This window comes from Anser cygnoides, chromosome 14 (genome assembly GCF_040182565.1).
Source record: "Anser cygnoides isolate HZ-2024a breed goose chromosome 14, Taihu_goose_T2T_genome, whole genome shotgun sequence".
NCBI lineage: Eukaryota > Metazoa > Chordata > Aves > Anseriformes > Anatidae > Anser > Anser cygnoides.
In genome coordinates this window covers 5272509-5288688 of record NC_089886.1, presented here as the reverse complement: position 1 = coordinate 5288688, position 16180 = coordinate 5272509, and positions in this window count along the sequence as shown.

The following is a 16180-nucleotide window of genomic DNA, read 5'->3' as shown; positions in this document are numbered from 1 at the left end:
TCACTATCTGTAGGCTTACTGTAGGCTGATGACACCATACAAAGTGAGGTGTCCTAAATATGGTCCCAATTACTAAAATCCAGCTATCAGAGCAACGGTATCATTCTGGTGTAGGAAAAGGAGCTAGGTCTGGAATTAAAACAAAACGAAACAAAACAAAAACATGTCTTTCTTTTGTTTTGGCCACTGGGAGCATTGGCTGCTGCAGACTCAGGCAGGGATAGGGGTTATTAAATCACATGAACTTCCATGCAAATATGTGACTAGAAAGGAAGCGGACCTTTGAGCACACAGAAATTGTCTCTCGATTACAGGATCACTCTTTGAAAATCTTGATTTGACATTGTCATCTGTTGGCCATGAAGTCATGGCAGTGGAAAGCAAATGCCTGAGAATGAGCTCTTTGACACTGTGCAGTGTTAATGATAGCTCTTCAAAGTGGGATAAGAACTGGACTTCACATAAATTCATTATGAAGCATTATAGAAGAGACAATGCTTTCTGAGCCTTTGTTCTTAAAATCTCAAAATGCAGCCAGCTATTTGTACTCTTGGCTTTACATTTTCTTTTGTTACTTCAGCCCTTGCCTCTTGATAGACACTTCTGCTAAAAGCTGCAGGGACTGACCAGCTCTGTTCCTGGTTTGACAGTAAAGTCTCAGATTGCGTGTGTTTGGATATTGCAGTCTCAGATTTGGAACTATTCGCTCACTAACAATGATTTTGGCAACTCCAGTGACATATCGGGCTCTAACATCTTGACTTCTACTTCAGAGATGGGAGGCAACCTGCCTCCCTGCCATCTACTGGTTATTTACTTAGGAGCTTCCTGCTCAAGTCCTTGTGAGTGCATGAAGTTTACAAATATGTGAAAAAGAAGAAGCCATTTAGCATTTTCTCCTGCCTAAGTATCTACCACATCATAACTCTGTAATTGCCCAGCTCTTTGCGATATGAAATGAAGAACTCATGAAAATTCAGAGGAAAAGCTCCCCAATTCCCCAAAGAAACAAAAATGGGAACAACATATTCTGAAAGTTCATCCTCAGCAGCCAAACTCTGATCCAACACAGATGTAGCTGAATATAGTAGATGGAGAAGATTATCATTTTATATATTGTTTCGCTTGCTGTATCATTCTCTACATTTTTATGGGCTAGCCACATCTTGCTTCACATATGCATGTAAATACATATGTAAATGAATACTATTGTGCAAAGTCTTTTTCTGATATCAATAATGGGATGTTTTCACCCCAGGCTTAGATGTATAGCATACTAAACTGCATGCTTTTAAATTTTGAGTATTATACTATTTCCTAATAATAAAAGTATGCAACCCCACTTTATTGCTCTCCATTTAACAAAGGAAATCAATGTTTATTTTGTATGTCTGAAAAATACAAACCTAATTAAAGAAATGACCGATGAAAACTGACTCAGGAGCTTGTACGCAAACTTAATCACACATGTGGGAGAAACCCCCCTGGAAGATTGATTACACTGCCCATTGAGAATGATGCCAAAATCTATTAACCTCAATAGGAACACGAACTGGCTCAAACTCCAAGTGCTCAGATGGCCTCTCCAGGCTAAGGGTTGGCAAGAAATTTCCAGCATCTGCTGCAGGATCCTGTCTTGTTTTGTATACAGAGTTGCTCCTTCCACAATAGCCCACATGTATGAAGACCCCCTGCTGCAGAGGGCAGCCAGCTGGATCCGGGTAGCCGGTGGTGCATAGCTTGGATCCCTCAAAGAATTCATCCATTCTTTTGGTATTAATTTTACTGTATTTGTGCCATATCCAAGAACGGGCAAAGGTCACATTTGAAAATGGCCAGTTTTACCTCATAACAATGGAAGATGATGGCAATTGGCTGAGTGTTGCTAGGTATATTCCACTCACAAATGCTGCAAGTTTTTTTTTAAAAAAACAAAACAAAACAAAACATAGTGTTCTTTATTAAAAAAGTCACTGGCATTTTATCAGGCCTCATTCTAGCAGTACTATGCCTGATTTTTAACACATGAAAAATACAAATCTTTTGCTGGGACAGACTACGTATTCAACAACGCAGTTGGTAAAGACGAAGTCAATGACACAATTCTGCAGTTGTGTAATTTTCGGTGTGATTTAGGCACAGCCACTTTCAGATGAAAAAGACATTAGGTAGCGCAAAAAAATGCACTGGACTAGCCCATGAGGATGGCCTATTCCACTCCCCTACCACAGATGACTTGCGTAATTTGATGGTAAAACCTACTGAAACTACACAGCGTATTCTGTTTTTCAATTTCATAAACAGTGATGTAATGCCAAAAGCAGTGATTAATAAAACAACATTCATCCCACCCAACTCAAGAAATGTCACACTGCTCAAGAAATGTCGCACTGCTCCAAGCTTTGCTATTAGACTGAAAATAACTCTATAAGAGCTTCTGCAATGCTTTTTCTGTGAGAAACATGCCAGTTGGTCTTTTCTGCCCCAGGAAATTCCACATAACATGATAGGGATGCTCTAGGTACATCTGGAGAATGATTCAAGTGGTTCCAGTTGGGTAAATGGTTCCTTGCTCAATATCCTAAGTGATTATATCTGATAATTGTTGAGTTTCTTTAAAAAAAACAACAAACTTGGGTTGTCTCATCCAAAACCACAGCTGAAAAGAAAATATCGGAAGAGAAAATATATGAATTTAGGAGTGTTTCTTTTTGTGGAAAGGTGACTCTGCCATGTCTCATGCATCAAAGACCATCTCCTGACTGACTGCTCTGGGAGGGGTGCGTGAACCCTGGACGAGGAATTCCCATGGAAACCTCAGAAGTTCACTGTTCAGCTTCATCACCTCTCCCCTCATCCCAATAAAGTTCAAATATAATATAAAACAGGATATCACTCACCAAAGCTTCATTTAAATTAACTCAAACTGCAGGACTGAGAGATGAAAAAGATAAGGAGAAAGCTGAAGAAAGGCACAAACAAATGTGCAAAAACACCAGCAATTCAGTATATATCAGCCTGTCAGACTGATAGAGACTGAGGGCCTGTAGAGGTAGAAATTTCTCCAAGTAGTGATACAATTTGGGGGATTTATTAGGACAATTCTGAGGGGCAAAAGTCAGTGCAGAAATGCTGACAGCAACCCATGGGCCCCTGGGGTCTGAAGCAAGTGGCCTCCTTTGCCCGGAGGCCGTTGTGCCATGCTTGGGTGTGAGTTGGGTGAGCAGACCCGATGTGCACAGGGCTGATCTCCCTGCTGGTGTCACGGCTTTTTTAGCAGCAGATATAACCACCAGGCTGGTTTGCTAAGGAGGCAGTTGGGCTCTAATCCCTCATGGCAGAGCAAATATGAGATGAATACAGCTGGCAAAAACGCCTTGCGAAAGCACTGTTGCTCGGCAAGTTAGTGGGATGAATATTTTTGTCACCAAAAAGTAGCAATTATTTCTTCACCCATGGGAGCTCTGTCTTCTCTCCCTCCAGGCAACAGAGGGAACATTTGCATTCTGGTATTCCTCCCAAGTGCTTTATAGTGACACGACAAAAACAAGAGAAGTACCTTGGATTTGATTAACCCTCAAGTACTGAAGGCATGAAAAAATAAAGCCCAAGGAAAGCTGAATCTGAAGAGGACTTTCTTCAACATCTTCATCTCTCAAGAAGTAGTTTCTTGCTTACACTCGGCTGGCCCAGTGTCGGGCAGCACCGAGGTGCTGAGCTGGCAAGCAGAAACATTCCTTGGTAGGATTGCCACCAAGCAATCACACCGAATAAATACACCTGAATGGCAGGAGAGAACTTAGGGCAGAGGCACACCAAGGATCTAAACTGAGTCTCGAGGTCCATTGTCAATTAATCCTTATTATATCAAATTGCTGCACTGTAGACACAGCCAAGTCTCTGCTCACCCCCCACCAGCATGTTTTTAACACGACTACACATATAAGAGTTTTAAATTGATTTTTTTTTTCCCCAATAATTTTAATCAACTCCTTCCTTAACGGAGGCTGATTTTCCTAGTCTTTCTCCAGCCTGCATAATGAAAAATACTGTAGTAAAGGAGAAAACACTGCAGCGGCTCCTGCTTATAATTAAAACCACTTGTGGCAGAGCCCTGAGGACTGGCTGGGGGGTGGAGGCAAGGGGGCTCCCTGGCTCTGCTCACAAGTATGATTCAATAAGTCATTTCCAGGGTAAACATATAAATCTGTCCTTCTTGAACTGAATCCAAACAATCAGAAGTATCCCCCTTGCTTTATTCAAAACGTCTCTGCTGCTACCGATGAAAGAAAAGGAGCGGATAAAAACAAACACCCTTTGGTGGAAGTTGGAAAAGAAAACATTCGGTGTAGATCTTCAGATGGCCACTGAGTAACTTCGCTCAGAGGCTAAAGTTCTGGCTGCTGCCGATGTTCCCGATAAGTTCCCTGCCTCACTGGTGGCGTCAGGCGTGCACTGGTGTTGTTGCTCAGAGTGTTAGGATTAGATGTTAGAATGGATGCCCTGGAGAAAAGACAAAACAGATGGGAAAGGAGAAAAAAAAATATCAACAATTCTTCCCCTGCAGCAAATATGGTTTAGCTAATGTGCAAGTCTGGATTTGTACGGAAAGCAGAACTTACTATCACATCCTGTTTTCATCAGTGTGCCCTGCTGGGAAAGTTTAAGACCGGCTCAGTCGAAAGATCAAGAAGAAAGTTCTTTTTATGAGGGTCAAAACTGCTGTGTAATCTGCAGTATCAGATTAAAAAAACAATTCTGACAGATTTTGCATTGCAAATGAAGGCCACTGAGCTGCCATTACACAAGCTCTCCCACCCCCAAAATCTAGCTCTGCGTGTAACGGCACTGGAGCAGTCAGCAAGGTGTCTGGTAAGATGGCTGCGAACCTGGTGTCTGTACAAGAAGCTTTTCAGGTCTAGTGCTGTTTCTATCTTGTTTAAATAGATGTTTTGCATTATTACCTTAAAGACCTTTTTCTGCAAAGACAGTGATGAATTAGAGATTTGCTGGAGTCATAAAAGAAGACCAGACGTCACAGAGGTGTTTTCCTCTGGATAGGGATTCTGACTGAGCATCTAAAAATGGTGACGCTTGAAATCACCTCTCTCTAGCTGTGTTCTGGGATCCATATCTGTTACAGAACCCTAAAACTTCTCGTCATTCTCTCCTGAGATCATGCAAACTCTCATCTATCTTCTACTGTTTGTCTTCATTGGGAGCACTAAGGATAGAGTATAACATTCAGCTTTAACTCTTTCCCAAATTGTGCTATACAATGCCTTTCCTTGCAGGCCCTTCCCTAAACAGAAATCTGAATGCCGCTAGAAACCTGTATGCTGCTAGTCCAGCCCAGCTACAGTTACCTCAGGTCCATTTAGATAGGTTTATAACTTTTTATTGTAAAAGAAGGACTAAGAAGACGAGCTAAGATCCCTGAAGGATGGTTGTAGACAACACAAAGCCAGTCAAGTCATTACGTCTCGCAGTCGGGAAGATGCCACCAGGCAGTTCATCCTCTCCAAGTAATCAGCTGGATCCCTGAGGATCTACAGGCAATTCAGCAGCACCCTTACAAGTAATTTTCAAGCAAATTCACATGGCAGATGGCCTATTTCTGACATTTTTTTACAGGTCATTTATAGCTGCACACCTATCTTTCCAACTGGCAGTTCACCCTACCCATCAGTTCAAACATGCCAACCATGATGTAAACTGACTAGCTAGGAGATGGTTTGGGCTTTCTGCATGTAGGTTTCTTGATACCTCTTGCTGAGCTGACTCCACTCTGAAGCTTCTATTTATTGTAGAAAATTATGAGATGTAGTTCCCAATGGTGCAAGATCTGATGCTACAGCTTCAATGGGTCATATCCATCTTGACTACAGCCTCTTCCCGCATTAGCTCAGATGTATTTGTCACTAAAATGCACATGATCTCATCATTTGACTGTGTTTCTGCGCACAAGGGGAGAGGCAGACAGCAGAGTGAGTAGCTAGGAAGGAATTGCATTTTTTTTTTTCAGTCCTTTCACTAGAGTGAATGCTTACAGACATTACTGGCATAGTCATGTGAAGTGTTTTGCGGCCTAGATTTCAGTAAAAGACTTCAAAAAGAGTTTAGGGACATAAATCTAATATTTTGTGAGGAGCAGATTAATTCAGCCTTGCATTAGAGCTCAAGTAAGTTTTAGAAAGAGTAGAGTAAAGCCCAACACATTGCATGCAGGCAGATCTTTGTTATCTGAGCTCATCCAGCTCACGCAGAACATGCCAGAGAAATGGTCACTGACAGAGACCAGAAAGCTGAATCTATTCTCCTACATCGGGCAGGGATGACACAGAGCATGCACACAAGGAAGAGCTGGAGGCACGCAGGGGACACAAAGGAGGGCATGAGCACGCAGTGGTTTCAGCTGGTATGGGATGAGTTACGGTACATGCAGCCATCTGGGAGAGGGTTCATGGCTACTCTGGCAGAGGGAGCTGCCTCTTCCTTCCACCAGGCCAGACAGATGTATGGGGCAGCTGCTTTATTGTCCGAACCTCTTTCCCATCAGGTCATTTGTGGGCAGTTCTGGTGATTCAGTGGGGTTTATTTCCCAGTTCCCCAAGGCCATCCTTCTTTCCTTAATCACTCTTGTGTAGCCGAACTGCTTCTAGAGGCTCAGGACTTAAATTCCCAAGTCGCCTAGGCACGAGGCATTACAATGCCAAACAAAGTGGTACCCAGGTATTTTTAATTACTTGGATTGAAGTGACTTACCTAAATCTACATAAAAAAGCAGTGGTGGAACATGAGACTGAAGTAGGATCTGCTAAAGCCCACACTCACTTTGAACCCCTGAACCCTTTCCCCAGGTCTAAGTGGTGCTTTAGAGATAAAGGAAAGTGCCACAAGCTCAGTTCTTGGGTTCACCTTGGAGATGCCTTTACATAGAAAGCAGACTTGATAGGTGTTCCAAGGTTCTGCTTTCACAGCACTTTCTGAAGGTCAGGAAATCGGCTGCTCAGGGCCTCTTCTGAACAGTTTACAGACTGGGAGCTTCAGCATCTTGGCGAGTAACATCTGTGGGTTTGTGCTTCAAAGGAAAGCCTGGGGGGTGTTATGTTGCAAAACTGGGCTCCTAGTCTACATCCATGGATGCTTGCTGTCCATTATTGAAAATTGCTGTTATATTTCCTTCAAGAGTGACTGCTGAAACACTGCATCCAGCTGCTAACAGCTGGGGTGCTGGGGAAAATAATGCATGTGCTAGGCCATTTTCTTGGAAACCTTTAAGATATCTAAATACAGTCTGAAGAGGGGAATGATTTTTACTGGAGACACCTTCCTTTTGTTAGCTTCCTCTCCCTGTGGTGTTCTTCTGATGTCTCACTTTGTGGAAGGAAGCAGAAATAATTGTTGCAAATAGTGAGGATACTGCTTCACCACAAAAGATCTGGCAAAATGTTCTGTGGGTTTAGATTCATTTTGAGTAGTACATGATCAAAAGACCAGCTTCATTCTTTTCCTGAATCAAAGTAAGGAAAGCTCAGAGGAACCTAACCATTTCCATACACATGAGGCTAGAGCTGGATGAACACAGCAAAATCTTATCAAACAGAAAAGATGAATTCACTCAGTTGCTGTTATCTTGTGTAAGACCATTTATCAACTGAGTCCTGGAATGGCTGAGCATTGATTTTTGGAGAAGTTTATGACTCCTCCAAGTGGTACGCACAATATTTCATCAGACAATTCACATAGGAAAAGAACGTATTCTAATTCACTCTTTCTGCATTCTAACACTTTGAAATTTATTCAAAAGGCACTGCACAGAATCCATTTGCCCCAGATATTGTACAGCAAATAGTGGAAATGGACATTTTCAAAAACTCACAGGCCAAATTTTGACTTATACTATTAGTAGTCTAACAATTATTACTCTGACAATTATGTCCAGATAAAACACAACCAACTGGCAAGCAATACATTGACAGAAGAGGAAAAATATAACTAATATTGCTGGATAGTTTATTTTGTCTCTCTTTGTCCTAACGGCACCATTAAAGCTTGGTTAGTTTAGGATGGCTAATTTGTTTTTGAAAGAATCTCCATCTGTGTAACATGTTTTGTTAAATCTAAGCCAAATTTAGTAGAAAGGAATTGTATTTTTGCATGCCAGAAAACGATGTATTTCCTGTTAATTTTGCAGACATGCCTTTTAATTTTTTGCCCGGTTAATTGAGCTCAACTCCATTAAAAGACGGTCATTGCTGAAATGTCCTCTAAGTTGTCACTAAAGCAAGAAACAAAAGCTATTTATTAGGGATGATCGTTTAATAAAAGAGGAAGGAGAACTGTATATGGCTTACTCAGGAAAATTTTAGTTCTTCCCTTTGACAAGGAAGTTTTCACTGCATTTTTGTACTGTTTCACTAACAATGCATAGCACAGGGCAGTCAGAAAAAATGAAGAGGAGAGGGATACTGGATTTTTTGCCTTTATTTTTGTTGGCTGCAATAGAAGCATTCAATGTCCTCTTGGATATGTTCTCTCAAGTGCTGAGTAACACAACAATAGAGTAAAAATTGCAAGGTAAGAAGAGCTGAAGCCATCAGAAGCTAAATTCATAAAGGACAGGTCCTACCTATCTGGGTCATCTGGGAAACCTCTTGTATGGAAAAGTGAAATATTTCATTGCCTTTTGTTTTCATCTGTAGGTTGAGAGGTTAGAGATGAGCTTGTGGTTGGGACAGCAGTACTGCAGAATGCCACAGAGGCACTCCCGTGCTCAGTGTCACAAAGTCACTGTTGCTTTTTTTGAGGCCTTTAGCAAGTCCTTTACCCCATGAGTGGGAATACGAATACTCTATTCATCTCCTCTGCAGATTCTTTGCCTTGTTAAAACTAAATACGAATGCTGAATTCTAGGTGCTGTGAATAATCCCTCCTACATACATCTCTGCACATTAAAGACCATGTGCACAGATCCGAGATCACAGCCCGTAGGAGACAGCCCTAGTCCCAAACTGCAAAGCGTGCATACTGCTCCAGCATTATACTTCTGTGCTTTGAAACTCCTAGCAAGAAAGGCTTGATTTTTTACGGATTTTCCTCACAAGTGATCATCTATCTAAGGAAAATAGACAGACATGTACTGGACACAAATTATCAGAGGAAAGGGTCTCCCTGAGGTTGCTGGTTAGGCTTGAGTGAAGTAAGTGACCACCTGGTGAGGTGCTGATAAGAAGCAGCAAAAACCAAGAAACCACCAGTGCGACCAAGAATGAACCAGGCTCCAGCTTCATTCTCAACTGTTTTCCCTCAGGGGTCAACAGATAGGATAATCTTGGGGGCCAGGCCCTGCATGACCACTGGGCAAAACCAGGTGCTTGTTGCAGCATCACACAACACAGCCCGCGGCTTGTCTCGAGCATTTCCATGAGGGCTGCTCAGTTTTGAGCAAGCTTTTCAGAAAAGCCTGATCGATGTAACATTCACCAGTGTTGCTTCTGAAAGCTCAGATCTCATCCTGAATACTTAAGCCATCTGTATGGAAAATGGAACTGAGGTTCCCAAAGCAGCTGCGTGTGTGTGTGTGTTTGGTTTTTGTTTTTCTTGAGAAGCTTACAGTTTGCATCTGTAAATTAACTCAGCTGCTCTCAGTCGGTGTGGATGAGGCAAATTGCTCTGCTCTGTGGCTGAACTCCTCTGATTAGTGGGAGAAAGTTAGCTATATTTAAGGGTTGTAGTGTTAGTGCCCTCTGAACTGCATCTAGCTGGTTTTGTGTGTGGAGAAGTGTTTTAATGTATATTTATATGTATATAAATTTAAAGGATCAGGAGGAAGCTTGATTTGGTTTGGTATTAGTAGCCAAATAGGGATCTGTGAGGCTTAAGGCAATGAATAAGCTGTGGTTTATGCTGTTAATGGAGTAGGGAGAGGAAGAACAGGATTGGGGGTTGGATCTTGTTAGTCTGTAAAATAAATTATATATTTATTACTGTTTATGGAAATTTATAGGAGCTCTGTCCATAGGAGAAAAGATGTGCTCTGTTCTGAATTGAGCTTTTCCCCAGCCTACCTACCTAGTAATAAATATATTCAGGTAGGTTGTAACAATTGAAGTACAAGCTATTTATACACTGCTGGTTATTTCTACCTTGAAATATCTGACTGGCTCTGCATTAAGTATGTGATTTTTAGCTTCTAAATGTCTATCTCAAAGCCTCTCCTCCCTCTGTGCCTTATAAAAAAGAAAGACTGGAAGAAACAACTTGAGAAAACTTCAAATTTAAGAGGAGCAAGTAGGAAGCCTTGTGTGGTGTCTGCTTTCTTTATTCCCCTTTTTAGTACACTGAAATTGCTATATTAGCTCTACTGATTATTTAGCTTACATTTCTTGAAAAAGTCTAAAGGCATGTAGGATTTCATAAAGAAGTTGTGCTTTGGGATAGAGTTCTCCAAGATAAAAGAACTAACTCAGGCAAAATGTCACTTGCCTCAGGACAGAGCTGCCCCATGTAATGGGGGAGAGACAGATAAACAATGAGAATGAGCTGTGTTTGCTGGGCTGAATGTAGGAAGCAAGCACTTTGGCTATGTATCCAAAGAAAGTTTACTTAGAACCTGCCCTACAGAGGCATAAATGTTATGCTCAACAAGAATGAGCTGCCTGGTGGGGTTTGTGGCAGCTGCGGGATACCGAGAGCAGAGGGGTTCAGGCTTGTGCCTTTGCTGTTGCATCTGAGTGATGATGCCCTTGCCTTGAAACAACAACCCGGCGTGTGAGCAGGCACCTAGAGCTGCTGTCTGCAGGTAAGGCATAGAATTTTCTCAAAGTCACCAAAGATCCTATCCTATTCTTTCAAAATAGGAAAGAGTTTAGTGGTAGTGCTCTGAGTTCTTTGTATTGAATGGATGTGCTGGGCGATGATGGCTGATGCTCTTGCAGAGGGTACTGCAGGGCGTCAGCAGCATGCTCAGGGGAGCAAACCAAGCTATTACCCTTACACTGCACGGTCACAGAGGTAGCAGACTTGTAAATGGATGTCACTGATAGCTGCAGAGATGGGCAAAAGTATTCGTCCATTAGCTTGCAGCGTTAATGCAAAAAACAGTGAAGATGGACCACGTTACACGTCTGCCCAGTGGGACCACAGTAATACTTCCAGCTTTTGCAGAGGTAAATGTAGCTATAAAACACTGCACAAAACCTACCGGTTTGATTTCTACTACTGCTTTTTACTTCAGTAAACTTGCAAACTTAGGGGTGTAGAAACACAAGTAACTATAATATTTTGTTGTCCTTCATACAGCTGTGCTCAGTTGTTGACAACATGGCTTGGGAGAAAGCAGATGGCTTTGCAGTCCAGAAGTCTGGAATTCATTAGTGGAAATTTTCAGACTCTTTTTTTCTAATTCCTTGGCTTAGCTACAAGAACTCAAAGCAAACAGAGCTGAAAATTCATAGCAAGCAGCATGAAAGAGTTTCTTTGCCCTCTTTCACCAAAAAAAAAAAAAAAAGACTGGACAGAAAAATCAAATACTTAAGAATTTCTTTTACCTTGTTTGCTTTATCTCTGACGAAAAAAAATACTGAGAAGAGGAACTCTTAAGAGCTTCTCTGGAATTCAGGTTTATTTGTAGAACACCAACAAGGTACTTGATAGTAAAGACTGTTTTTGTGGTAATCCTTTGAAGGAAAGGGGAGGAGACAGAAGAAATGATGTTAATTTACTCCTTGAAGAGTTTGGACTGTGTAGCATTCCTTACAAGGATCTCTTTCTCCTACCAAAAAACACACAGGAATCCTGTACAGAAATAAAAACTGCAGAGCAAATGTTAACCGGTGATACCCTGACTTGAGACAGGAGCAAAGCTCGCTAGATGTACTGCTCCAGTTCCCCTATCTGGGGAGGCAACAGCATCATCCCAACTCCTGGTATCCCATTTTTAGACCTCTGCTGACGTTTTTCTTGAGGTCTGTGCCCTGAGCCTGCCCCAGGAGCCACCTTTCCTCTCATCATGTTATTTCCCAGCACTCTTCAACAACAAATACTCCTGTTCCCGAAGGTACTCTCCTATCCTGTTACGCTCCCCTGATCCTGAGCTGCTGGAGAAGCTGGGCTTTGGTCTGGGGCCAGCAGCTTTGACAAGCAAAACAGTAACAAGCAATGAGTTGGAGAGCCTTCTTCTCAATAAGTAAAGACGAAGTAGAGAGGAAAAACTGCACACGAAACCTCTCCTACTAAAATCCTTCAGCACGTGCTGTGGTTCTGCTGCAGGGGGTGTTTCAATGTGAGCTTCCAGAAGCTGCATGGCTTGTGAATGGTGCGGTGCTTTTAGAGGCACCTACAGTCTGGGCAAGCCTTTAAGCCTTATGTAAATACTGGCTAACAGAGCGACATTGCCTGGGACTTTAAAAGGGTTGGGTAAACTTCTTTGGAATCAGGGGAGTGTTGCTTGAAAGAAAAAAATAATCTGTTTCCTGCTTCTCAGTCCTCCTGGATTTCCAGGATGTTAGGTTTTATCCTCCTATGCAGACGTGGGGGGAGCAGTTTCAATGTGTCATAGCACCCTTGAAGTCATGTCATCAGGAAGCTATGCCCTCATCTGGACAGGGCAATGACTTGCCAGCTGGACTGGAGCTGAGGACTAACGCCTCGGTGTTAGCCATTGCTAATCGGTAGCATACGGAACGTGCTGTGGCTTGTTACCACTTCACATCTATGCTCCTTGCTCCAAGACAGCCAGTAAACAATGTGACTCGGAAAAAAATGAAAATGGATTAGTTTTCAGTAAACCAGAGTGTGTAGTTATGGCAGATGATAATCCTCCATTTCTTGGAAAAGGCAAAGATCCTTATCTGGGATTTCCTTAGGATGACTCATTAAAAAAAAAATAATCAAGTGACACTTCGTGGAAATCACTGCAAAAGTGAAGTAGCAAATTTCTGGTCCTTAGCACCAGGGGTTTCAGGCTTGCTTCCATTTGAACTGACAGTCTTCCTACCAAGCATTACCTTCAGTTCCCAGCACTGAAATTCTCATTCCAACTCCAGTTGCAGGTGACAGACAGACTGAAACTGTCCTTTCTGCATTATTTTAGTGCTTTTTGTTGCCAATAAATTCAGAAGACAGGTGATATAAAATAGAATTATTCCTTAATGGAAAATTCCTCCTGAGTGTATGATGTTTTTAGTAGAACCAAGTTAGAACTGCATTCATTTAGGCTGCTTAGAAGTAATTCACCTGGCATGAAAAATGGAGATTTATAAATACACATTCTGGTTAAGTGTTGGCCACTTCAAATCTTTAATTCGACACTTATCTGTGTTTGACTAAATTTGGTTTAAGAAAGTATATTATAACAACATGACTGAAGCCAAGTTCTCAACCCGAACTGAATATATTGCATTCAGTTGCTCCCTTAGGCTGTGGCAATGCCATGTGTGGAACTGTACAAGCACCGGTTTAAACACCTCTGTGGCTTGAAGACTTTAGCACCACTTCCCTCGAAAGCATGGGCAGGACTCCCATAGCCTGTAAAGCCAAGGAGACTTGTGACCATCCTGCCTGCCTGCTGCAGGACCCGGTGGTAACAGCCTTGGTGTAGAGGTGGTGTCCTGCAGGGACATCTACAGGGGGTGGAGGAGAGCCTGGTGCACGCAGCTGTACAAATACAGGCCTCAGCTCTTTTGGTTTCAAGTTGGTCGGCCAATTTTGGTCAATTGAATTGAAAAGTGAATTTGCTGACAAAATGTACAGCTTTTTTTTTTTAAAAAAAAAAGGTTTTTGGATTTGATCTGAAATTAAATGTTACAACTGGGGAGAATATTTAAGACTAAAAATATTTCCTTTTAAGAAACAAGTAAAATATGGATAACTTAAATATCTATTCCTCTTTGATTTTCTGGCAACTGCCTACTCCCATTCCTCTATGCTCCCCCACAAATTCCTCTCCAAATTTTGGCCAGGTTGTAGTGCCTTACTATTTTTTTCCTCTTTGAATTGCAGAAGCAGGAGGAAGCATTTTTATAATGTTTGTGCTTGGTTTCAGCACGTAAGTCAAAGAAGTACCGTTAAGTGGCAATACTTCTTTTACAATCAAAAAAATGTTCTGGGGGGAAAAAAAAAATCTGGGAGAGAAAAAGCATCACCTTATCTCCTCCTTACCTAGATACAGTGATGGGGTGAATCGAGGACAATAGTTTGCTTCAAAACTGAATTTCCTGCTTTCACGAAACCTATAACTTACCTCATCTAGTATGTTCACACCAAAATATTCATAGCCCGACTGCAATGCCACAGGCAGGTTTGGTTGCCGGAGGCAACTTCGCAGTTCTACAGCACAAACACCCCCCAGGGATGCCATCCTTTTGTGCATCTTGTGGTATACCCTGAACACAAGACTCTAAATCAGTTTAGGAATTGGAGCTATTAGGAGTAGCAGGAGTCTGAGTGAACCCAAAAGGAAACTTTTAATTTTATTATAACACAAAGATCCTCTGCTTAGAGGAGAGAATTTTTTTATTTTTTATTTTTTCATTAAGGGAGTTACAGGGAATGAAAAGAAAATAGAGTGGCTTTTTTTTTTTTTCTTCTGGCAGTAAAGCAGTGTAACTCATAACTTTATTGTAACAGTTGGTTAGCTGTGTAATTTGCTGTAGAAGTTGGTGAGGGACAGATTTATAGATGAACATGAGCCTAGCCAAGGGGTGGTAGCTTGGTGTGGGATGTGCTCTCCAGATGAAGCTACAGGGGAGCTGCTGTGTCACTGCGAAACTTTGCCTCTGTTTTGTGCAAATTTAAGGTTAACATCCTGCGTGCTAGTTGTAGAGCAATCTGTTTTTATTAATTTATCAACCTGTAATTTCTCTTCAGCAGTCTCTCTCACTGTGTCCTGTTCCAATGCCATGTATGCAGTGAACAACTCGATGTTCCGCATTACTTCTGGTACTTCCTGATCCCTGGTACAGACGAACTGCACAAGACTTGAACTGTTTGTGTATGCGAATGGTGATAGAAAAGTTTCTCTCAGTCTCCCGTGTGCAATGAAAACCAGTACAAATGTGTCCAAACCTGATTTTGACTACTGGTAGATCATGGCAGATCTGAAAGCTCTACAACTCTAAAAACAGAGGCATAGAGGGGGCACTGCCTGGCAGGCTAAGGAAATGAATGCTTCTTGGTGGTAGGGAGACGGTCAGGTGGTGGGAGGATCAATGAGAACTACGGTTGCTCTGAGTTTAAGTTTGAGAGATTTGGTGTCTGGGTGGACGCATCAAGCTTTATGCACCCAGGCTCTTGGTTTCAAAAGAAATTTCCTGATTTATCCCTTAATTTCTCAAGTGCACTTTCTTATACTGAAATCCAATGGGGACATATGGATTTCCAGCCTCTGTCTCATCTCTGACTGTAATCTGTATCAGATATTTCAGGAAGGTGCAAGACATCCTCGCACCTTGGTATTCGGAGCTTTGCAAAAGCAATTCATGCTCCCAGCACCTTGCTCCCCTCCAGCTCCTTCCAGTTGCTCCCGTAGCAGTTTCCTGCCAGGCAGTGGTGGAAGAAGCAATGCTGGGGGGTGAGAGGGTGGAGAAAATTGGATTTCTATTTAGCCTCCCCTTGCCTTGCTTTGTGGAGAGTGTTGGTATGTGTTCTGGAGAACAGCAGGTTTTGATTTGCAAAATCAGAAGCTTCTTGCCAGAGAACTGTCTAAAGGGCAAACCAGAGGGCAGCCAGCAGCAAAACTATTTTCTAGCTTCAAAGGTGTTCCTTTCAAAGGCCAGTTTAAATCCTTGAAGTATTAAAGCTGAGAAAACAAATCGGGAGAAGAATGGAATGAAATTATTCTTACCAAAGTAGCAAGCCAGGTTCATATGTTTAGAAGCAAAAATTAACCAGAGCAGTGCAGAAGTTGCACTTCACCCTGCTCTGCGGTGTCGAGTGAGCCTGTGCTAGCTGGGAAGTGCCGCGTTGCTGCAGCGTGGCTGCTGCAAGGAGGGCTCTGCAGGAGCTGGGCAAGGAGCCCGAGGCTTTCCTCCGGTGAAGAATCAGGACATGATGGTGTGACTTAGCTGTACCAGCCCTGTGCAGTGACTGTGGTACCTTTCTGACTCCTTGTTCAAACACTTTAAGTGAAGCCCCGAGCCATAAACTGGTGTATAGTGGATAGTTGAGGATTACTTCT